Source organism: Hyla sarda, chromosome 6 (genome assembly GCF_029499605.1).
Source record: "Hyla sarda isolate aHylSar1 chromosome 6, aHylSar1.hap1, whole genome shotgun sequence".
Taxonomy (NCBI): domain Eukaryota; kingdom Metazoa; phylum Chordata; class Amphibia; order Anura; family Hylidae; genus Hyla; species Hyla sarda.
Window position 1 is genome coordinate 303,155,540 of NC_079194.1, and position 25,514 is coordinate 303,181,053.

Genomic DNA, 25,514 nt, shown 5'->3' on the forward strand with positions numbered 1-25,514 from the left:
GGGGGGGAACCACACAGAAATCTACACTGCACTCTTAGTAAATCACCCTCAGTGACTCAAGTTTGTGGGATCAGTGGTTGGATATTGAGAATATCTAGCAGGGCCTACAATATAACCCAGCCTCACATTGCTATACTGCAATTAGAAAGAAATGATAGCATAAGATATTTCTCATTTACACCACCAGCTGTACCGGAGCCACATGGCTGAATAGGAAAATGCTAATTATTTTAAATGAAATGTAAAAACTCTCTGCAGATCAGGACATTTGCGCTAGGTTAATACATTCTTTATTGAGAACAAGAGTCATTCTCATTACATGGAAAGTGATCACAGAGCTGTCAATTTTCAGTCGGGAGGAAACACTCCTGTGTCGGCAGAATCTCACTGATTGTAGAAACGATACATTTTACAAGTTTTATTTAATAATAATGTAACACAGTGATGTCTGTAATTCGCTGCAGCACAAACCACTGAAAAATGAAGTCACCGCAAAGTAATGACCTAGAAATCAGTCCTAAACCTTTCTTAATATTATCTTTAACCATTTCTGGTTAGACTGCATTGTTTTTTTTTTTTTTTTCAGTGTTCTGCTCCATCATTGTAGCAGAACAACAAAAAAATGGCGCTGGGGGCACCGCTGCATGCCAGACGCCAACTGCACCCTATGAAACCCATTGACTTTAATGGGGTCTGTTGGGTTTGTATCACAGTGACCGCCTTTTCAGTGGACAAAATAGCACAACATTCTGCTCTGTTTGGAACCAGTATTTTTTACAGAACCTATGATGAAGTTATGAACCCAGTGTTAGTCCCTGCTAGGGATCGACCGATTATCGGTTTGGCCGATATTATCGGCTGATATTCACGATTTTGGACGTTATCAGTATCGGCAATTACCTTGCCGATAATGCCCCACTGCACCCCCCACCACTGCACCGCCCCGGCCAGAGACCGCCGCTGCACCATTGTCTCCCCCATCCCCGGTTTTATAATTACCGGAGTCCGCGCTACTTCTGGCTCCTGCAGCATCCTGTGTTACACTGTGCACTGCGCAATGACGAGTGACGTCCTCAACGCGACGTCAGCGTGCACAGTGACAGCTCAGGAGGGCTCCGCCGGAGCCAGAAGTAGCGCGGACCCCGGGAACAGGTAAAACCGGGAATGGGGGAGGCAATGGGGCGGTGCGTGGGGGGTGTGGGGTGGTGCGGTGGCGATGGTAGGACTCAGGGGGACCCCAGGACAGGCAGGGGGAGAGAAGCGGGTGGCGGCGGCGGTCTCTGGCACCGCAAAAGCCACTGCAGTTCATTGATTTAAAGCTCCCACTTTAAATCTATGATCTGCAGCGGCGTCCCTTAAGGGTGGGGGGGGGGTGCTAAATAGCCGATAACTTATACCGGAAAATCGGTATAAGCTATCGGCCTGAAAGGCCACTGATTATCGGTATCGGCCCTAAAAAAATCTATCGGTCGATCCCTAGTCCCTGCAGAGGTAAATGATGCTGGTTGATTACTAAAACACATAACATAGTATCAGGAGTGTTAAAGGGGTACTCCGGTGGAAACCCTTTTTTATTTTTTTTGTTGTTTTTTTTTTTTTTTATCAACTGGTGCCAGTAAGTTAAACAGGTTTGTAAAAATCTTAATCCTTCCAGTACTTATCTGCTGCTGGATGCTCCACAGGAAGTTCTTTTCTTTTTGAATTTCTTTTTTGTCTGACCACAGTGCTCTCTGCTGACTGACTGCGGAACTCTCCAGAGCAGGAGCAAATCCCCATAGCAAACCTCTCCTGCTCTTGACAGTTCCTGACATGGACAGAGGTGACAGCAGATAGCACTGTGGTCAGAAATTCAAAAGGAAAAGAACTTCCTGTTGAGCATACAGCAGCTGATAAGTAGTGGAAGGATTAAGATTTGGAAATAGAAGTAATTCACAAAAATGTATAACTTTCTGGCACCAGTTGATTTTTAAAAATATTGTTTTTCTATCGGCTCCATTGGGGGACACAGACTGTGGGGTGTATGCTGCTGTCTCTAGGAGGTGTGACACTATGGTAATAAAAAAAAGTCGGCTCCTCCCCGCAGGATATACCCGCCTTCAGGCCCTGAGCTAATCAGTTTAAGCTTAGTGTCTGAAGGAGGTGGACATGGTCTGGAATTCTCCAGACCAGGTCTTCTGATTTTTTGTTTTCCTAGTATAGGGACGTCTTAGTTTTTTTATTCCTTTTTCTTTTCTGTTTTCAGGTGGGGACTCAGGGACTCCGGTTCCCTATTTCCCCATTGCGAGTAAGGGGACACAGACATTGCGTATATGCGCTGTTCACCCCCCCTCGCCAACGGTCAGCGCCTGGGTTGGTACCTCATGGGTCCGGGCCCCCTATTTTCCCTGCTCGCCTCGCTCGCGCATAGCAGCCAGGCGTGATGTAGGTAACTAAAGCTGACTGAAGACTTCACTGAAGACTCCATTAGGTAAGTTCTTCTGACTGAGGTAAGTACTTCCCCCCCATTTCTTCTCAGGTGCGGACTTGCAACCTCTGGAGACCCCCTGTTTTTGGCCCACCTTTTCATGTTATGAGGCTGGCTTACTGGAGATGGACTTTTATTCTGGACTTTATTCTGGGGGAGCATTGGCACCTGAGGGGGCATGTACTTTATGTTTTTTCACTGGGTGTGTGTGTTACTGGGACTAGACTGCAGCGCCTTATATTCGGCTGACAGCTGTGGCGCTGGTACGGGCCAGGCGCTCTCAGCGCCGGCTTACTTTTGCTTTCTCCAGCAGCCTCTGTCGGCGTATTGGCCGCCCGCTCTGTTTCCCCGAGCGCATATGCAACTGACATGTGCGCTCGGGACAAGGAGCGGGCACCATTAGTTTCTTCTCGGCTTGTCTTTAGCTCCGCCCACAGGGCTTTCGGAGCTCCTCTGAGGCACGAAATAGCCTCCAATCAGTGCCGTGGGCACGATTTTCAGTCAGAGGGGGGCCAATTAGTTAGTGCCTCTGCTGCAGGCACGCCCACCTCTACTATTGGCTGGCCTGTTTCTCACACTAGCTGCACGGAGCCGTTCTCCTCACTGCAGCTGCCGGGCACAGACTATGGTGAAAAAGTTCCTCTCTTTTTCTCATAATGTCCGTACCCAGAGCTGTTCCTCCCTCTAAACAGAAACCTGGAATGTAAGTGACTTATTTTGTCTGTAAGCACTGTAGTACCAAAATGTCTGGCTCTACTGAGCCCACTTGCCCTGCCTGCTCCACTGCTCCCCCAGACCCCCTGGTACCCCCTGATGCCCTTTCGGTTCCGGTGGATTCAGCCGCTCCACCAGCCTGGGTTTCTTCCCTAACCCAGTATATGGCTGACTTGACCCAAGTCTCCCGTTCGGTGGCTGAGGCCTCCCAGGAAGTGATGTCCGCCTTGAAGGGGTCTTCCCTGCTCAGGGCCTCTGAGAGGGCCCGCTCCTCGTCTCCACATACTTCGCGCTCTCATAAGCGTACTAGGGGTACCTCGTCTGACTCTTCCATTGAGTCTTCAGATAGACGTGAGCGTTCCCCTCGTGGTTCCTGCCCCCCCCCCTCTGTCATCTGGGCACAAACGTCGCTCCTCCTGAGGACGTTCTCGGAGTCACCGCTGTGCCACGCCAGAGCCGCATACCCGGTCAGGGTAGCCCCCCTCCAGGACTGCCTCTACTCGTTCACATTCTCCTGGTGGACGAGGCTTCCGAGCCGGCATCTGACTCAGAGGACCGCTCGGACTCAATTGCAACGGTGAACTCATTGGGGACAGCCATAAGAGACACCTTTCACTTGGAGGACCCAGGATCTTCGGATGTCACTCCAGGAGTTCAGCTCTCACACTGACTTTGACGACATTCTGGAATCTGCATGGAAACATCCAGACAAGAGGTTCCCGGGAATCAAGTCGATTCAAGAACGTTATCCATTTGACAAGGACTTTGTCACTAAGGTGGTTTCCCCTCCATCAGTGGATCCGCCAATCTCCCGGATCTCTAAGGCGACTACACTGCCTCTGGCAGATGCCGCTGCCTTCAAGGATCCCACGGACAAGAAGGTAGAATCCTTAGCGAAGTTTGCCTCTGAAGCAGCTGGCTCTTCTCTGCTTCCCATCTTCGCCTCGACATGGGTGTCCAAGGCTCTGTCGGAGTGGTGCCAAAAGCTCCATCAGGATATCTTAGCGGGATCCCCCCCAGAGGATCTATCTGCTATGGCTCTCCAATGCTCTAGAGCTGGGGACTTCCTGTGCGCAGCTTCCATGCAGTCAGCCCGTTGTTCTGCCTTTGCTGTGGTTCACCTAGCGGCTCTCCACCGCTCTATGTGGCTTAAAGCTTGGAATGCGGATGCCGCTTCCAAAAGGTCTCTCACTGAGCTTCCTTTTACGGGTGGCCGTATTTTTGGCAAACTCCTTAATGAGATTATCTCTGAAGCAACGGGAGGTAAGAGTTCCTCGTTACCTCAAAATAAGGCTCGCCCTACTTCCCAAAGGAAGTCCTTCTCCTTTCGGACCTCTGGCTCCAGCAAAGGGTCCGGGCAGGCGCCCTCGCGGGACAAGAAGGCTCCCTCGTTTCGGGCGCGCCCGTCTTGGAAGTCGGACTCCAACTGGTCCAGCCGTTTTGCGCCCAAATCAGGCAACCGCAAACCCACTTCTGCATGAAGTGAGGCCCCCACCCGCGGTTTCTTCTCGGGTGGGAGGTCGTCTCTTACTTTTTCGAGACATCTGGACCTCACTCATTAAGGACTCTTGGGTCAGGGACGTGGTGTCCAACGGTTACCAAATCTAATTCGCCTCCTTTCCGAGGGATCGCTTTCTTCGATCCCGGGCCCCCCGGTCTCCTCCTCTGGTGAAGCACTTTCGAGCGGCTCTCCAGTCTCTGCTTCGCCAGGGGGTTATGGTTCCCATTCCTCCAGGGGAACGGTTTCAGGGTTTCTATTCAAATCTTTGTGGTCCCCAAGAAGGACGGTTCTGTGCGACCAATCCTAGACCTCAAGCATCTCAACCGTCACCTTCTTATCTGCCACTTCCGAATGGAATCTCTCCGTTCGGTGGTGTAGCGTCCCTGGAACAAGGGAGTTCCTTTCATCGGTGGACATCAAGGATGCCTTCCTCCATGTGCCAATATTTCCAGGCCATCATCGGTACCTCCGCTTTGCGGTTCCGGAGGGGCACTTTCAATTTGTAGCCCTCTCCTTTGGTCTAGCCACGGCTCCTCGGGTCTTTACAAAGATCCTTGCGCCATTGATGGGCCTGTTACGGTCGAGGGGAATCTCGGTGATACCCTACCTGGACGACCATCTCATCAAGGCTCCAACCAGAGCCCAGACTCTGGAGAATCTGGATGTCACCCTCCACACTCTGGATCGCTTCGGCTGGATGGTCAATCGGGACAAGTCAGTCCTCCGTCCTACCCAGTCTCTAACCTTCCTGGGACTTCGATTCGACACGGCCTCTGCCCGAATTTGTCTCCTGCCGGACTAACGTCTGGCGCTTCTGTCAGGGGTCCGCTCCCTTCAGACCCAGGTCTCAGTCTCCATCCGCACTTGTATGGAAGTCCTGGGTCGGATGGTGGCAACTATGGAGGCCGTACCCTTTGCCCAGTTTCATTACCGCCCCCTTCAACTGGCAATTCTCTCTTGATGGAACAGGTCTCCTCTGTCCCTCGATCGTCAGATTGTTGTCCCTCGCAGGGTCCGTCAGTCTCAGCTCTGGTGGCTCCGCTCCCCCCTTCTTCTCCAAGGGCGGTCATTTCTTCCCCTTCACTGGCAGGTTCTTACAACAGATGCCAGCCTGTCGGGCTGGGGCGGCGTGTTCACGGATTGGACAGTTCAGGGACTCTGGTCTCCCCGAGAGACCCTTCTTCCGATAAACATATTGGAATTACGGGCGATTCTTCTTCATTGGGAGTCCCGTCTTCAGTCCCGTCCTGTCCGTGTCCAGTCGGACAATGCTACGGCCGTGGCGTACATAAATCGACAGGGCGGCACTCGCAGCTCGGCAGCCATGGCCGAGGTGACCAAGATTCTCACCTGGGCGGAAAGCAAGGTTCCGGCCATTTCGGCGATTCACATTCCGGGAGTGCTCAACTGGGAAGCGGACTTCCTCAGTCGGTCATCACCCGACCCCGGCGAGTGGTCTCTACATCCAAAGGTCTTTGCGCAACTTTGCGACCTCTGGGGCATTCCGGACGTGGACCTCTTCGCTTCCCGGCACAATCGGAAGATCCATCCTTTTGTGTCCAAGTCCCGGCACCCTCAGGCTCTGGCCGTGGACGCCCTAGTGATTCCTTAGGGTAGGGCAAACCCCGCCCATCTGTTCCCTCCCCTTCCGCTCCTTCCCAGGGTGCTGAGGAAGCTCAAAGCAGAGGACGTCCCCGCCATTCTGGTGGCCCCGAAGGTCGTGATACGCCGACGTAGTCAGGCTCCTGGACGACGCTCCACTGCGCCTTCCGCTCCGTCCGGACCTGCTCTCTCAGGGTCCTCTTTGCCACCCCAATTTACAGTCGCTGCATTTGACGGCATGGCGGTTGAGACTGCGGTTTTGAGGGCCCGCAGGTTCTCTTCCCAAGTCATTCACACCATGCTCAGGGCTCGTAAGCCCTCCTCCACAAGAATTTACCACCGTTCTTGGCGGTCTTATTTTCATTGGTGTGAAGCTCAGGACTTCTCCCCGGTAACCTTCTCAGTTCCCCGTCTTCTCTCCTTTTTTGCAGTCGGGGTTGGAACTGGGGTTGTCTCTCAGTTCACTTAAAGGTCAGGTTTTGACCCTTGCTGTTCTTTTCCAGCGACCTTCCTTCAAGGAGTGGCGCACGCTGTTCCTCCTTATCGGTCACCCTCTCCCCCTTGGGACTTGAATTTGGTTCTGAGTGCCCTCCAGGGTGCACCCTTTGAGCCCCTTAGAGAGGTGTCTCTCCGCCTCCTTTCTTGGAAAGTGGCGTTTCTTGTTGCTATCACCTCCATCCGGAGGGTGTCGGAATTGGCAGCTCTTTCCTGCCGTTCTCCGTTTCTGGTGATCCACCAGGACAAGGTTGTTTAACGGCCAGATCCTTCCTTTTTGCCTAAGGTGGTTTCGGCCTTTCATCTCAATGAGGACATTGTCCTCCAGTCCTTTTTGCCCTGCCCCTTCTCATCCTAAGGAGCGCTTACTACACAAGCTGGATGTAGTTCGGGCTGTTCGGTCTTATCTCTCCATCACTTCTTCGTTTCGTCAATGTGATTCCTTTTTCGTCCTTACGGAAGGTCGTCACAAGGGACAACCTGCTTCCAAGGCCACCATTTCTCGGTGGATTTGGTCCGCCGTTTCGAAAGCCTATCGATGTAAGGGGAAGATTCCTCCTTTCAGGGTTATGGCTCATTCTACCCGTTCTGTTGGGGCATCCTGGTCCCTCCAGAATAGAGCCTCGGCCTCGCAGATTTGCAAGGTGGCTACCTGGTCGTCTTTGCACACTTTCTCGAGGTTTTACAGAGTTCATACTTTCGCATCGGCTGATGCTAGTCTGGGTCGTAAAGTGTTGCAGGCGGCAGTGGATCGGCCATCTGCCTGACTGCTTATCTGCCCACCCAAGGGACTGCTTTGGTACGTCCCACGGTCTGTGTCCCCCAATGGAGCCGATAGAGAAAAGGAGATTTTTTAACACTTACTGTAAAATCTCTTTCTCGAAGGATCCATTGGAGGACACAGCTCCCGCCCTTTTTGGGATTTCCTTTTGGTTCTCTGTCCGAGGGTGTGTTCAGTTATGTTTTTTCTTCTGGTTCTCGGACCGTTTTGGGTTTTTCTTTGACCTGTTGGTCTCCTCCTATTGCTCTGGAACTTAAACTGATTAGCTCAGGGCCTGAAGGCGGGTATATCCTGCTGGGAGGAGCCGACTTTTTTTTATTACCATATTGTCACACCTCCTAGAGACAGCAGCATACACCCCACGGTCTGTGTCCCCCAATGGATCCTTCGAGAGAGAGATTTTACGGTAAGTGTTAAAAAATCTCCTTTTTCCACTGGAGTACCCCCTTAAATCTTCTCTGCTCACTTTAGCCTTATACTCCATCAATGCTGTCATTCTAATTATGAACCAGGATGCGCAGGATAAACAGTACTGAATTTTATTTTCAGATACAGTGTTAGTCTGATACAGTACAGGATAAAAAACAAAGTTTATATATAATATTTTGTGAACAGCATCAGATAGCTGTGCTTACACTGATGGGACCTCTAGGGATATCCCTTTAATATTTTTTTTGTCTAGAATTACTGGAGCCCTTTGCAAAGCATTTATAGAGAGGATGGAGCTTTATATGAGCATCTGACACGGAGCAGCTTGACACATATCTTATCTAGAGGCCTCTTCTGCCAAAGAACATAATAGGAAAAGCATGGGAACTTGTCTAAGGCGCAAATCTTTGTCAAATCCTTTGCTTCGAAAAATAGAGAAATTGTGTTTTTTTTTTTTTTTTTAAATATTACTGTCAATTCTATCAACCCTGGACTGCAGGATTCATCTTTAAGGGAAACACGTTATACAATGAATAGAGGCGCAACATTACTAAGCATGATGGATCAATACTTGAGTGCATGTCTAACTGGCACTCTACTCAAACAGGGGGAAAACAAGACACCCTATACTCATGATTAGGTGGGGACTAGAAATGAGCGAAGTTACAGTAATTCGATTCGTCACAAACTTCTCGGCTAGGCGTTTTCCGACTTTATCCTGCATAAATTAGCATAAATTAGTTCAGCTTTCAGGTGCTCCGGTGGCTGGAAAAGGTGGATACAGTCCTAGGAGAGTGTCTCCAACCCACCGGAGCACCTGAAAGCTGAACTAATTTATGCAGGCTAAAGTCAGCAACTGAGAAGTTCGTGATGAATAGAATCACTGTAATTTCGCTCATCTCTAGTGGGGACCAGAGAAGATGGACCACCCAAACACACACACAGACACACCAGTCATGCACTTATTACCTGTTCTGCAGATAGATGAGTGTTGTTTGGTGAAAAAAAAAAAACTTTCTCTATCAGCTACATTGGGGGGACACTGACCATGGATGTATGCTGCTGTCTCTAGGAGGTGTGACACCATGGCAATAAAAAAGTCGGCTCCTCCCAGCAGGATATACCCGCCTCCAGGCCCTGAGCTAATCAGTTTTAAGCTCAGGTAGACATGGTCTGGAGTTCTCCAGAACTGGTCTCATGTTTTTTGTTTTGTAAGTTAAGGACGTTTAGATTTTTATCTCCCTTTTCTTTCCTGTTTTCAGGTGGGGACTCGGGAACTGCGGCTCACTGTTTCCCCATTGCGAGTAAGGGGGCACAGGCATTGCGTATATGCGCTGTTCACCCCCTCTCGCCAACGGTCAGCGCCTGGGTTTGTACCTCATGGGTGCGGGTCACCCTATCTCCCTGCTCACCTCGCTTGCACATGGTAGCCCGGCATGATGCAGGTGATAAAAGCTGGCTGAAGACTTCATAGGAAGACTTCGTGAGATAAGTCTTCTGACTGAGGTGAGTATTTTTTCCCCTTTTTCTTCCAGGTAGGGACGTTCAGCCTCTGGAGACCCCCTATTTTGGCCCACTCTTGGTAGTCTGTATGGGGCCTGGCTTGAGGAACCATGTTCCTCCTCTTATGGGGTTCCTTTATTCTGGGGTGGGGGACGAATGTCTCCCATTTTATAGCAGTGGTGTGGAACAGTCTGAAAGTTGCGAGGGAAATGTGTTTCACTGTAATGTTATACAGGCGCGCGGCTCAGTGTCCGCATATCGCGTCCGCCATGTGTCCCTGTCGGCAGCGTGAGGCTGCTGGTGGGGTGCTCACCCACTACCTCCCCTTGTCATCATTCGGGGCTGGGAGCGGACGTTATTATTGGCCGCATATTGCGTCCCTGTCGGCAGCATACTGCTGCTGGCGGGGAGCTCACCCGCTCCCTCCCCCTGTCATGCGCACATGCGCTCGGGGCTGGGAGAAAGAACGGGCGCTTTTATCGGCCGCCATTATCGCGGCTGCTGGCGGGGGGCTCGCCCGCTCCCTCCCCCTCTCATGCGCAAATGTGCTCGGGGCTGGGAGCTGGTGCCATTATCGGCCGCATATCCATTGTCCCTGTCGGAAGCGTACGGCTGCTGGAGGGGAGCTCGTCCTCTCCCTCCCCCTGTCATGCGCACATGTGCTGGGAGCTGGCTCCATTATCAGCCGAACATATACTTCGGCCGCGAGCGAGGTCGAAACTTGGCTCCGCCCACCCGCAGCTAGCTGTGTTTTTTTCTAAGAGTGCAGGGTTTCGTTATTATGAGCCCTGCTTCTGTGCTGCAGAGCTCTTCAGCTTTATTCATAACACAGTCATAAAGTTACAGGCTCAAGTCCTGTTTAAGTCACCTTATCCATTATAGCATTTTATTTCACTGGCCGCGGGCCCTTGTCTGGCCCACTCATGGCCGCGGGGATCCTTCTAGCGGCCCTGGTCACCTATTGTTTTTGCAGAGGCCGCAATTCTTACAATGCTTGGTTCATGTTCCACCAGCACCACTGCTTCCCCTGCTATATCTATCCCTCGCCAAGTCTATATCCGACTTGGCTTGGGTATCCGCCTGGGAGAGGTCCGCCCTACGCCGGCCCTCCAGAGGGACCCGCTTCCCTTCACTCTATATCACCGCTCTCACAAGCGTGATAGGGATGTATTCTCTGACTCATTCCCTGGGCGCTCCCCTCATAGGACTCACCCGCTGCTCCACTTGTACAAACGTCGCTCCCTCAGAGGACGCTTCCGTGGTCGCCGCTCTGGCTTTCCAGAACCGCGTACCCGGTCGGTGTCCCGTCCCCCTCCCCTCCAGGGCTGCCTCCACTCGTTCCCATTCACCTGGAAAACTTGTGAATGAGGTTTCCGATTCGGCATCTGACTCAGAGGACTGCACAGATATACCTAATGTGGTGTACTCATTGGTTTCGGCCATAAGAGACACCTTCCATCTTAAGGACCCAGGAACTTCGGACGTGGCTCCAGAAGTATCCTTTCATCGTGCCCGACCGGCACCTAAGATTTTCAGCTCTCATGGATATGGCTGACACGGTGCACTCATTGTTTTCGGCCATAAGAGACACCTTCCATCTAGAAGACCCAGGAACTTCGGACGTGGCTCCAGAAGTTTCCTTTCATCGTGCCCAACCTATTCCAGGGCTGCCTCACCTTGTTTCCCATTCACTTGGAGAACTTGTGGATGAGGTTTCTGATTTGGCCTCTGACTCAGTAGACCGCATGGATATGCCTGATGTGGTGAACTCATTGGTTTCGGCCATAAGAGAAACCTTCCATCTAAAGGACCCAGGAACTTCGGGCGTGGCTCCAGAAGTCTCCTTTCTTTGTGCCCGACCGGCACCCAAGACTTTCAGCTCTCACGCTGAATTTTACGCCCTGCTGGTATCCGCCTGGTGGCACCCTGACAAGAAGTTTCAGGACACAAAGAAGGTTCAAGCGCGGTATCCCTTCGCCAAGGACCTCGTTGCTCGGTGGACCTTCTCTGCAACTGTGGATCCACCGGTCCCTCTATGGCGACTACCCGGCAGTTAGCTGATGCGGCTGCCTTCACGGAGACATAAAGGTGGAGACTTTGGCAAACTTTGCCTTTGAAACAGAAGGTTCTTCCTGTTTTTGTTTCTGCCTGGGTGTCAAAAGCCCTTTCAGTAGGGTCTCCCAACTCCGCCAGGGTAGTCTTCAAGATCCCTCCATAGGATTTATTTAATCTAGCTCTCCGACGCTTTTCAGCTGGAAATTTTCTGTGTTCTGCTTCCATGTGCAATCACTGTGCTGCCTTTGCTGCAAGCTACCTGGTAACCACCATGTGGCTTCGAGCATGGCATCTCGACCCCACCTTCAGGAAGTGAGGCGCCAGGCGGAAAGGAGTTCTTTATTCCTCTGGATAAGGCTCACATAACCGCTTTTCTGTCGGAAGTCCTCCGCCTTCCGGTTCTGCTGACTTTTGGTACCAACAAAGGGTCCAGCCAGGCGCCTTCACAGGAAGAGGGTTCCCTCCTTCCGGACCCGTTCCTCCCGGAGGTCGGCTATCCGTTTCGGCCGTTTTGCGGCCCCATCAGGCACCCGTAGACCTTCCTTAGCCTGAAGGGTCGCCCCCACCCGCCGACCTTGCTCGGGTGGTTGGTCGCCTCTTACTCTTCTGTCTGGACCAACTCCTTTTTGTCCAGGGAGTAATTGTCTTGGTTCCTTCTGGGGAACGTTTTGAGGTTTATTCCAACCTCTATGTGGTCTCCAAGAAAGGCATTTTTTGTTCACCCATTCTTGGTTCTCAAGTATCTTGGCCAGCATCTTCTGCTTTCTCATCACATGAGAAATGGAGTCTCTCAGTTCAGTGCTGGCGTCCGTGGTTCAAGGGGAGTTTTCTTCCTCGGCGGACATCAAGAATGCCTGCCTCCATATCCCATGGTTTCCCGATCATCAGCGGTACCTCCACTTTGCAGTTCTGGACGGTCATTTTCTATTGTGGCTCTCCATTTCAGTCTGGCCACCTCTCCGCGAACCCTTACCAAAGTCCTGGCGCCTGTGATGGCCCTTTTATGGACAACGGTGGTTTCCGTGATTCCTTACTTGGACGACCTCCTGATCAGAGCTCCAGCCAGGGCCCAGATCCTGGAGAGTGGTAAACTCAACCTCCAGACCTTGTCTCACTTCGGTCGGATGGTCACTCGGGACAAGTCCAACCGCTCTCCTGGGGCTCCAGTTTGACGCGGCCTCTGCCCGCTTTCGATTCCGCCGAACAATTGGCTGACTCTTATCAAGAGTCCGATGACTTCGGCACCCTGCTCTGGTTTCCATTCGCTTTTGCATGGATGTCCTGGGTTGTTGTTGGTGGCCGTGGAGGCCATGCCATTTGCCCAGTTTCATCACCGACCTCCTCTTCATCTGGTGAATTTGGACATGGGACAGGTCTCCATTGTCTCTTGCCCCCCGCAAGATCGTTCTCTCTCTACAGTCTTGTCGGTCCCTCTTATGGTGGCTTTGTTTCCCACCCCCCCCTGTTTTTTTTCAGGGGCGCTCCTTCCTGTCCCTCCCTGCCAGGCTGTCGGGCTGGGGAGGTGTTTTCAGGGACCGGCCGGTCTGGGGCTTTGGTTCCCCGAGTAGCCCTTTTCCCCTTCAACATGTTGGGGCCTAGGGCAATTTTTTCTCTGCTTGCTTCTTGGGAAATTCCCTTCTGGGCGGAACTCAGGTTTCCAGCCATATCTGCTTTTTTCATTCCGTTCGCCCTGAGATGTGGTCTTCTCGACTGGTCCTCAGTCGTCCAAGGTGAGTGATCCCCACATCCGGGGGTGTTTACAGTGATCTGCAACCCCTGAGGCCTCCTGGCGTGGACCTCTGCTTGTCCCGCAACAACCGAAGCGTTCCTCTCTCTTGGTCGAGCTTTGCCCTACCTTGTCTGTTTCCTCAACTTCTTTTCGTTGTCCACAGGAAATTCACAGTAGGGCGTTCCCGCCATTCTCATGGCCCAGCCTGGCCTCGGCGGGCGTGGTATGTCATCGTGGTCAGGTTCTTGAACGACTTAACGCGGCGCTTTCTCTATTTACCGCCTCTGGCTTTAACAGCGTGATGGTTGAGGCCGCGGTTCTAAGGACCTGCGGTTTCTCTTCCCAAGTGGTTTGCACCATGCTGAGGGCTCACAAGCCTTCCTCTGCAAGATTTACCACCATACCTGGCGGTCTTCTTTTTGTTGGTGTGAAACTCAGCCTTTTTTTCCGGCCGTGGTTTTATTTTCCCGACCCCTTTCCCTTCCAGTCGGGGCTGGCCCAAGGGTTGGCTTTCAGCTCCCTTAAGGGTCAAATATTTGGCCCTTTCTGTTCTTTTCTTCAACATCCTCTGGCGTTCAATTATCATGTCTGAACCCTTGTTCGGGGAGTGGCACAACCTGTCCGTCCTTCTCAGTCTCCTTCTTCCCTTGGGACTTATTCTTGATCTTAGGTGCCCTGCAAGGCGCCCCCTTTTGTACTTCTTGGGGACTTTTTTCTTTGCCTCCTTCCCCGGAAGGTGGCGTTCCTTATTGCTCTTACCTCTGTTTGGAGGGTGTCAGAGCTGGTAGCTCTCTCCTGCCATCTCCCTTCCTGGTTGTATACCAGGACAAGTTGTTTTCCGTCCAGGTCTGTCTTTCTTACCTGAGATGGTTTTGACGTTTTCACTCAATGGGGAGATCGTCCTACCGTCCTTTTGTCCGTCCCTTTCTCGTCCCTGGAAGCGTTTGTTCCACAACCTGTTGTGGTGAGGGCTGTTAGGACGTATCTCAGTCTCTCTTTCCTTTCGGCAGCCTGACTCCCTTTTTTGTTTTTCCGGAAGGTCGTCGTAATGGACAACTTTCTTTTACAGCCACCATTTTTCGGTGGATCCGGTCAGCTATTTCGGCGTTACCGCTGCAAGGGAAGATCCCAGATGCTACTCTGGGCCGTAGGATGTTGCAGGCGGTAGTGGTCCAACCGTCCAAATGTCTGATTCCTTACCCACCCAAGGGACAGCTTTGGTACGTACCATGGTCTGTGTCCCCCAATGGAGCCGATAGAGAAAAGGAGATTTTTTTTAATGCTTACCGTAAAATCTTTTTCTCGAAGGATCCATTGGGGGGGGACACAGCTCCCGCCCTTTTTTGGGTTTCCCTTGGTTCTCTGTCCGAAGGTGTATTCAGTTATGTTTTTCTTCTTTTTCTCGGACAGTCTGTGTTTTTTCCTTGACCTGTCGGTCTTCTCCTATTGCTCTGGCACTAAAACTAATTAGCTCAGGGCCTGGAGGCGGGTATATCCTGCTGGGAGGAGCCGACTTTTTTTTTGCCATAGTGTCACACCTCCTAGAGACAGCAGCATACACCCATGGTCAGTGTCCCCCAATGGATCCTTCGAGAGAGATTTTACGGTAAGCATAAAAAACTCCTTTTAATTCTGTTCTCAATATTTGACGTTGAATTAAGGGGGTATTCCAGTGTCAGAAAATTGTATTTAAATAGTATAAGATATATAACTTACTAGTATAGTGTTGCAACAAACTATACTGTATGTAGCATGTTTTTTCATGATTTCCTCCCTAACAGGATGTTGTGTAGTTCTCTCCTTTTCAGTGTGGTGTTGTCTCAGCAGCTCCCCGGCTTCTCCCCCTCTCCTGACAGGAAGATGTATAGTCCTCTCCTTGTCAGTGCCTGTTGTCTCACCAGTTTCCCTGGCTCCTCTCTTTCTCCTGACAGAAACTTGTGTTATCCTCTTATTGTCCTTGTGTTGTCTCAGCAGCTCCTCAGCTCCCCTCTCTCCTGAAATAACACATCATCCTCTGCGGTCCCAGGAGGCATGGCTGTGTTTACAGCATGCTTTCAGGCAGAGGAGCAGACTGGGAACTAATACAGCAGCTGACTGCAGAACAATAGTCTGCTATGCACTGAAATGTTCTGCAGCAGCTCTGAGCGGGGAATTGACAGGAGTGCGGTGTGAGGTAAAGAGGCAGGGAGGAGTAGCTGCTAAAAGAAGCTTTATATTCTTCGAATTGTAATACTAAGCAACTGCTCAACCTGGTGGCAGGACATAATTACAGATGCACAAAACAATGGATTTTTGGTATCAGAACTGGAGAAGATAAGTAATGGTAAATGCATTGCTTCTACTACGTTGTTTGTTTGTTTTTTAAAGTGCATTTCTACTGACTGTAGTGTCCTGCACTTTGGAGCCTTACCATCTCAGTTCTTCACAGCTGTCAAATTTCTGACTCTGTGATACAATCTTACCAATATTAATTAATCAACCCCCCCCCCCCCCCCCCTGTAACACAGTAATCTTGACATTTTCCTCTATTAAAAAATACCATAAAATAAGAGAAAAAAATATTTGCCGGAATGTTCCCATTCCGCAACCCCCCCCCCCCCCCCCCCCCAAAGAAAGAAAACTTTACAACTGAACCTCATGCTTGAGATAATTAAATCCCACGTGGGGAGATCTGCACATGGCCACCGTCCAGACGCTAATGAAAACCATAGAATTTTAACAGGACTCCTATTAATAATACTTTACAGTTTTCCAGAAATCATTAATGGACTTGCAGAGTCAACCATTGTGATCTTAATCTTCTGTGAAGGTAGAAATGATCATCTTTATGACAGGGCCTCATGTCTCCTTAATAGACGGCAGGATAAATGAAGGCAGCTAAATATATTTATTGCCTTTACCCTGTGAGAGGAGGAAATAAATCAGAATCAGTATTAGTGTAATATCCGTGGATAGTGGCGATTTACTGTACATAATAGCAGTATGTTTTATTTCCACTATCAATTCATTTTTCAGAACAAGCCTCTGATGAGATGGATTCACTCTTCCTCAAGGGGAAGTCATAATCGGTATAATCTGTCAATAGCCAGAAAAAGAAACAGCGCCACCTTCTGGCCAAAGGTCTACAAAGTGTTATGACCAGACTTCTCAGAATCATGTATAAAGCATAATTAAAACACAATATAATACTGAGGTATAAACCTTTTCTTAAGAAAATAAGTCCTGGTGCACATTCAGGTGCGCAGATGCTCCACAATACAAAGGGTGAACTCTGCAGGATTTCTGCAACAACCTATGCTGCAGAAATAAAAGTTTGCAACATTCTCTGAATTCTGTGCATGATCTTTCCCATGCTTATAGATGGAGTTTTGAAAATCTCATCCACTTGCATCAGTCTGTAAATTGCTGCAGATTTGCCATGTGGAATTCACAGGCATTATGTGTTATACAGTACTATGACATCACTGTGTCTATTTATCCTTATGCTGTGACATTGCTGTGTGTATTATGCCTGTACTGTGACATTACTGTGTATTATGCCTGTACTGTGACATCACTGTGTGTATTATCTCTGTACTGTGACATCACTGTGTATTATCTCTGTACTGTGACATCACTGTGTATTATCCCTGTACTGTGACATCACTGTGTGTATTATCCCTGTTCTGTGACATCATTGTGTATTATGCCTGTACTGTGGCATCACTGTGTGTATTATCCCTGTACTGTGACATCACTGTGTGTATTATCCCTGTACTGTGACATCACTGTGTGTATTATCCCTGTACTGTGGCATCACTGTGTGTATTATCCCTGTACTGTGGCATCACTGTGTGTATTATCTCGGTACTGTGACATCACTGTGTCTATTTATCCTTATACTGTGGCATCACTGTGTATTATCCCTGTACTGTGACATCACTGTGTCTTATTCCTGTACTGTGACATCACTGTGTATTATCCCTGGACTGTGACATCACTGTGTATTATCCCTGGACTGTAACATCACTGTGTGTATTATCCCTGTACTGTGACATCACTGTGTGTGTTATCCCTTTACTGTGACATCACTGTGTGTGTTATCCCTGTACTGTGACATCACTGTGTGTATTATCCCTGTACTGTGGCATCACTGTGTGTATTATCCCTGTACTGTGGCATCACTGTGTGTATTATCTCGGTACTGTGACATCACTGTGTCTATTTATCCTTATACTGTGGCATCACTGTGTATTATCCCTGTACTGTGACATCACTGTGTCTTATTCCTGTACTGTGGCATCACTGTGTATTATCCCTGTACTGTGACATCACTGTGTATTATCCCTGTACTGTGACATTACTGTGTGTATTATCCCTGTACTGTGGCATCACTGTGTGTATTATCTCTACTGTGATATCACTGTGTGTATTATTCCAGTACTGTGGCATCACTGTGTGTATTATTCCAGTACTGTGACATCGCTGTGTACATTATTCCTGTGCATTAGTGAGACTACATAATCAAAGCTTTTCGTGTTCTTAACCTTCTACTTAAGGTGACCATGGTGGATTCGGGCTCAATTACAAGTTAGTCTTATAAAGTCCCATAGTTACCTGTTCTGCCTCTGCTCAGCAGTGATTACCTCTGAATTGTCTCAGTCCCTGACACCAAGCACATCTCATGATCATGATGAGAAACTGAGACCCAAAGCCTATGATAAATGTGTCAACCTCTTCATAAAACAACAATTAAGCTTTACATGAAACCAGAAAACACAATTCACTCTGGTGCGTCCTTCACTACATTTACAGATCAGTGGCTCACAATGTAAACCCTTTTACCCACAGACATACAGAATAATATACGATACATTAAGTTTCAAAAAAAGTTTCTGATGGTTTATTCAGCTCTTTCTTTAACTATCCTCCTATTCAAAAAAATAGCATCAAGTCCTAGCGCTGTATTCATGTTAATGCAGTAGGGTAAGTACACGGCGGCGACGCAGGTTTGTCCCTGAAACATATAATATATGATTGTGTCTATTGTGTGTCGTGCGAGATGTTGTTCCTGTTTTTTTACAGAAGCGATTTCAGAAGAGTACATTGTATGTGGGTGTGAACAGTACAGACAGTCAAGTTGCATTGTGCAGCCGTTGTTGGTCCAGCAAAAAAGGTGCAGACAGGTGATCAGAGCACAAAGGGTGCAAAGTAAATTTTCATTTAACACTGCCGAGGCTCAACCTATTGTCAATCTGTAGGGGTCACGTGTTGAATGACATCTTTTCTTTGCTACAAAGATAAAAACTCATTTTTCTCCCTTGCAATTCAAATCCCATAAGAAATGTTGATGTGAAAAGGTGATGCGGGGGAATGAATAAAACATACAAAACCTTCTAGACTGAAACGACAAAAGAGATGATTATATGTGCCGTAAGAAGAATTGGTGCTGTCTCTGGGGGGATGTTTACACTTTTTTTTTTATATCGTATATCTATAAGGACCTAATATGCATTTGTGAAAAGTTGTTTAAACCCGTTACCCATTGATTCTGGTGGGACCAGTTCATGTGTATAGGGACCTTACAAGTTTTTCCAAAGGATATTGTGGAAGAAGGATCAGGCATCTTGAATTTCAATGCCTAATTTCTTGAAATAAGCTGCTGCTGTCCAATCTCAGCCTGTGATTGGCAGATTGAAAATGTGTGCTCAAGCTGAGCGTACATACGTGTGAGGATGAAAATATGTTGGCCAAATGAGAACTTGGCCACATCAATATGTTTTTGAGTAATGTATGAATGTTAGGCTATGTTCACACTACAGAATATCTACACGGAAATATTTCAAGCAGATATAGAGTGCAGCGACCGCCACTGCTCTTTCTGTGATCCTACATGTGCTGTTTCTGCTAATGATCTAAAACTAACAACTATAATAATCAGCTTGCATGCCACCCAGCTTTCCCAGTCCCCTGAAGAGCCATATGGCTGCTGGTTGATATCTTATACCTTTTGCTCTAATACTTTTGTTTTAGTATGCTCCACAGATGCTCCTTTACACTGTTTCTTTAGCAAGGCAATGGAGGTCTTGGAGATGTGTTTGGGTTCGCTATGGTCATTGGAATACTGCCCTGCCGCCCTTGTTGGAATTCACAGTACCCTCAATGAACTGAAGCTGTCCAGTTCCAGCAGCACTTATGCAGGCCCAGAATATGACACTCCACCACCATGCTTGACTGTAGACAAGACACACTTGTCTTTGTACTCCTCACCTGGTTGTCACCACACAAGCTTGACACCAACTGAACCAAATATGTTTATCTTGGCCTTATTGCACCACAAGCAATTGTTCCAGAAATCAATGTCCTTAGTCTGCTTGTCTTCAGCAAAATGTTTGCAGGCTTTCTTGTGAATCATCTTTAGAGGCGGCTTCTTTCTTGGATGACAAGCCATGCAGTTCAATATGATGCAGTGTGCAGCATATGGACTGATCATGGACAGGCTCACCCTACACTCTGCAGTAACGCTGACAGCACTCATACTTCTATTTCCTACAGACAACCTCTGGATAGGATGCTGAGCGCATGCACTTAACTTGACACTAAATTTAAGGCACCTGATTACCATTCACACCTGAAACCTTGGAACACAAACAAGTCACATGACAGCGGGAGGAAAAATTGCAAATTGGGCCCAATTTGGACATTTTAACTTTGTGGTGTACTCCATTTTGTTGCCAAGGTTTAGACATTAATGGCTGTGTGTTGAATTATGTTAAGGAGACACAACATTAAAAAGGTACTCCATAGAAAATGTTTTTGTTTTTTTTTAAATATAAACCGGTGCCAGAAAGTTAAACAGATTTGTAAATGACTTCTATTAAAAAATCTTAATCCTTCCAGTATTTATCAGCTTCTGTATGAGCCACAGGAAGTTCTTTTCTTTTTGAATTTATTTTCTATCAGACCACAGTGCTCTCTGCTGACACCTCTGTTAATGTCAGAAACTGTCCAGAGCAGGATAGGTTTGCTAGGGGTATTTGTTCCTACTCTGGACAGTTCCTGACATGGACAGAGGTGTCAGCAGAAAGCACTGTGGTCAGACAGAAAGGAAATTCAAAAAGAAAAGAACTTCCTGTGGAGCATATAGCAGCTGATAAGTACTGGAAGGGTTAAGATTTTTAAATAGAAGTAATTTACAAATCTGTTTAACTTTCTGTCACCAGTTAATTAAAAAAAAAATGCTTTCCACCGGAGTACCCCTTTAAACACTGTCATACATGCTGTGCTCTCACTACTTTACATTGCAGCAGAGTGTCATTTCTTCAGTGGTGTCACATAGAAAGATAAAGACAATATTTTCAAAAATGTGAGGGGTGGACTTACTTATGGAATATATTGCGTATATATATATATATATATATATATATATATATATATATATACATACACTGTGGGATGGCTGGTGTCAGTAGTACTCTGTAATTTAGTGTTAGGTTTCTTGTGCCTTTTCAGAACGCTATGGACCCCCCCTATTGATGTTCATATTAATTATAACTGAATAAATGTAGGAAACTGATATGTATTCTGTCCGCGTCGACTGAAACAGCCTCAAAGAAAATTGCCACCTATTGTAAATATTAATAAACACCGGTTCAGATCAAGAAATGTCATTTTGATGCAAATTCAAATGTTCAATTTTTTTGGCTTCCCACATGAATCATTATGACATGTCGAGAGTGAACTCGTGCATTACCGACTCTGTAATCTTGTTTTTGCACCGGCTGAAAATTATGGGCTAGTTATCTAGCGTTTCAGTTCTAGCGGGCAGAGCCAACACTTAGCGTACAGTATGGCCTTTTTTTTTTTTTTTTTTTTACAATCACGCTGGCACTGTGCACAAACAAGAGAACAAGCCGCAGCCATAATATACTGCACCCTGAAGTACTTCATCGCTTTACTCTGAAAAGACTCTCTCAAGAAATAAAAAAAAACCCTCTTAAGATGAATGTATTTATATCTTGAACAGGTCAAACGGCTCTCTCACAAGTATCTGCCTGTGCACCGCAGCAAAATGACTGCTCAGAGGTCTGCGACCGCCATAGAATGGAAACATACAGTTAAGACAATAAGTGCAGTGTGTCTCAGAAGTCACTGCCTCAAGACATAATCCAGACAAGTGCAAGTATTCAGAATCCACCGACAGGATCTCCGCTGCTACACTGGTAGGGATTATAAAAGATGCATTGCATACGGGTTGGGGGGGGGGCCTTGGAGAGGAGTGCTGTGACTTCTGCAACAGTTGCATCCATATGTCTTATTTACACAGTTAAGCTCTTACAATTTTTATATTTTTTATGCAATTTTTGCAGGTCTGCTGAAGTCTAAAACAATGGCGGCCATGTATCAAAGCCTGTGCGCCAGGTCATTTGATGCACTTTTTAGGTCAGGGGTATCTTATGCATGCTGTATGTTTGATGCGACTTTACATATGCCTTTTTGCACCACACGCGGTAGTAGGATGTGTTATGGGTGTGTTTTGGGGGACAAGGTTTCATTGGTGCACAAAAGTTAATTGGGTGTATGATTTGTGACATCAGCAACAATTGCACACTTTTACGCAGAGGCCACTCCAGTCAGCTGGCTGTAGTATGTATCCCTCTATAGCACCACTGTATACTATGCAAGAGCGGGACTCCCGTCACTCTAATGACAGGAGTCCCTGCTCTGTACAGGGCTGCACTGGGGGGCAGGAATGAGTTAGCTAACTATGCTGTTCATCGCTACTTAAATCTTTGGAGGCCATACAGTAACCAGTAATCTATGTAGATCGCTTGCTTGTTTGATACTGGCCCAGCAGGGAAGGAGTTAATTGGTGATGCTGAGCATCACTAGTAAGGCACTTTGGGGCTATATAGTAAACAGCCATCTATGTAGATGGCTGTTTACTGTATACTGCGCTTAAGGACAGCTCTTACCACACCTCATTCCTGTCTGTTCACCTTCTTCTGTAGCCATTGCCTCTAGGGATCATGTGATGGCCCCTAAAGTTGAGCTACAGATGAACATGAACAGTGAAGAGCAAGAAGGGGGAGAATGAGATTGAGACCCTGTTCACTCTATTTGCTTTTAACATGCCTTTTGTGTTAAATATGGTAAGGCTGCTGCTGCTTTATTTGTATCTGACTTAATCTGGAAAAATGAGGTAACCCTAAATACATAAATGAACAAATAAAAAAAATGGGGTCCCCTTTTTTCTATAATCAGTTAGATACAAACAAGCAGCAGCCTGATGTTACCAGTATGGCAAAGGCCATTTATTTTGGCCCACCCTAGCCTACATAATGCAAACCTGCCAGCGCCCAGGCAAGGATCACCTTTTTTTTTTGTCACATCAGGCCTGACAGTACCCCTGATGGTGGTGGGTAATATTAAGGGTAATCCTCAGCTTAGCAATGCATGTCATTGATCAGACAGCTTCCACTTCTAAGCATGTAAAAATCTTTATTACAATAAATACTCATGCACACCCCTTGTTACCCATTTTATGTAAATAAAATGTCAGTCATTGAACTAGTGCTTAAATCTGACATAGTCCACAGTATATGGGTATCTAGTAGGAAAAAAAAAAGGAAAAAATGTTTGTACGTTTTGGGAGCTCTCCCCAACAAAGAAAAGCACCCATAAAGTGTATGGTGGCTGTGTTAACACTTAATGTTTTTTAACATGCCCTTTTTCTTAAGTTTCCAGTCACACTGCTTCTAGTTACTGTCTGTACTGTATCCTTATATTAGTCCCATCCCTAGGGGGCAATCACGTGATCCCTAGAAACAGACTAGAAAGAAAGATGGACAGACAGTAACGAAGGGCGGTAAGAGATTATAATGTGTGTGTGTGTGTGTGTGTGTGTGTGTGTGTGTATATATATATATATATATATATATATATATATACACACACACATACAGTGGGCAAAAAAGTATTTAGTTAGCCACCAACTGTGCAAGTTCTCCCACTTAAAAAGTTGAGAGGCCTGTAATATTTATCATAGGTATAGCTCAACTATGAGAGACAGAATGAGAAAAAAAATCCATAAAATCACATTGTCTGATTTTTAAGGAATTTATTTGCAAATTATGGTGGAAAATAAGTATTTGGTCACCTACAAACAAGCAAGATTTCTGGCTCACAGACCTTTAACTTCTTCTTTAAGAGTCTCCTCTGTCCTCCACTTGTTACCTATATTAATGGCACCTGTTTGAATTTATCAGTGTAAGACACCTATCCACAGCCTCAAACAGTCACACTCCAAACTCCACTATGGCCAAGACCAAAGAGCTGTCGAAGGACACCAGAAACAAACTTGTAGACCTGCACCAGGCTGGGAAGACTGGATCTGCAATAGGCAAGCAGCTTTGTGTGAAGACATCAACTGTGGGAGCAATTATTTGAAAATGGAAGACATACAAGACCACTGATAATCTCCCTCGATCTGGGGCTCCAAGCAAGATCTCACCCCGTGGTGTCAAAATGATCACAAGAACAGTGAGCAAAAATGCCAGAAGCACACGGGGGGACCTAGTGAATGACATGCAGAGAGCTGGGACCAAAGTAACAAAGGCTACCATCAGTAACACACTACACCGCCAGGGACTTAAATCAGGCAGTGACAGACAATCCAGTACATGTCCGGGCCTGTCTGAAGTTTGCTAGAGAGCATTTTAATGATCCAGTAAAGTATTGGGAGAATGTCATATGGTCAGATGAAACCAAAGTAGAACTTTTTGGTAAAAACTCAACTCTTTCTGTTTGGAGGAGAAAGAATGCTGAGTTGCATCCAAAGAACACCATACCTACTGTGAAGCATGGGGGTAGAAACATCATGCTTTGGGGCTGTTTTTCTGCTAAGGGACCAGGACGACTGATCTGTGTAAAGTAAAGAATGAACGGGGCCATGTATTGTGAGATTTTGAGTGAAATCCTCATTCCATCAGCAAGGGCATTGAAGATGAAACATGGCTGGGTCTTTCAGCATGACAATGATCCCAAACACACTGCCTGGGCAATGAAGGAGTGGCTTCGTAAGAAGCATTTCAAGGACCTGGAGTGGCCTTGCCAGTCTCCAGATCGCAACCCCATAGAAAACCTTAGGAGAAAGTTGAAAGTCCATGTTGCCCAGCGACAGCCCCAAAACATCACTGCTCTAGAGGAGATCTACGTGGAGGAATGGGCCAAAATACCAGCAACAGTGTATGAAAACCTTGTGAAGACTTACAGAAAATGTTTGACCTCTGTCATTGCCAACAAAGGGTATATAACAAAGTATTGAGAGGAACTTTTGTTTTTAACCAAATACTTATTTTCCACCATAATTTGCAAAGAAATTCTTTAAAGGGTGCCTCTCATCAAAAAAACTTTTGATATATTTTAGATTAATGAATGTTGAATAACTTTCCAATAGCATGTTAATGAAAAATATGCTTTTTACTATTGTATTTTTCCCGATCAGTCCTGTCAGCAAGCATTTCTGACTCATGCTGGAGTCCTAAACTCTCAGAGCTGCCAGCCTGCTTTGTTCACAGCCAAACAGGCTGTGAACAAAGCAGGCTGGCAGCTCTGAGTGTTCTCCTTTGTGAACAAAGCAGACTGGCAGCTCGTAGTGTTTAGGACTCCAGCATGAGTCTGAAATGCTTGCGTCCAGGACTAGTAGGGAGACCCCCTAGTGGTAATTTCTTCAAAGTGGAAAATTGAGTAGAAAGAAGCATATTTTTTAATAACATGCAATTGTGAAGTTATTCTGCATACATTAATCTATAATATATCAAAAGTTTTTTTGATGAGAGGTACCCTTTAAAAATCAATGTGAGATTATGGATTTTTTCATCATTATGTCTCTCATAGTAGAAGTATATCTATTATGAAAATTACAGCCTCATCTTTATAAGTGGGAGAACTTGCAAAATTGATGGCAGACTAAATACTTTTTTGCCCCACCGTATACACAGTCATGGCCGTAAATGTTGGCACCCCTAAAATTTTTCAAGAAAATGAAGTATTTCTCACAGAAAAGGATTGCAGTAACACATCTTTATTCCTTTTGTGTGTATTGGAACTAAACCAAAAAAAGGAGGAAAAAAAGCAAATTGGACATAATGTCACACTAAACTCCAAAAATGGGCTGGACAAAATTGTTGGCTCCCTATCAAAATTGTGGAACAATAAGATTGTTTCGAGCATGTGATGTTCCTTTAAACTCACCTGGGGC

The 25,514-nt window shown here is 47.1% G+C and overlaps 1 long non-coding RNA gene across 2 annotated transcripts in view; it reads left to right on the forward strand.

Moving 5' to 3' along the window:
* LOC130277347 (uncharacterized) overlaps positions 1-25,514 on the forward strand; it is a 111,144-nt gene that overhangs the window by 12,190 nt on the left and 73,440 nt on the right. For both annotated transcript variants that reach the window (XR_008845434.1, XR_008845433.1), the window contains exon 2: positions 21,279-21,474. This is a non-coding gene — a long non-coding RNA (uncharacterized LOC130277347). The remainder of the gene's footprint in view (positions 1-21,278; positions 21,475-25,514) is intronic.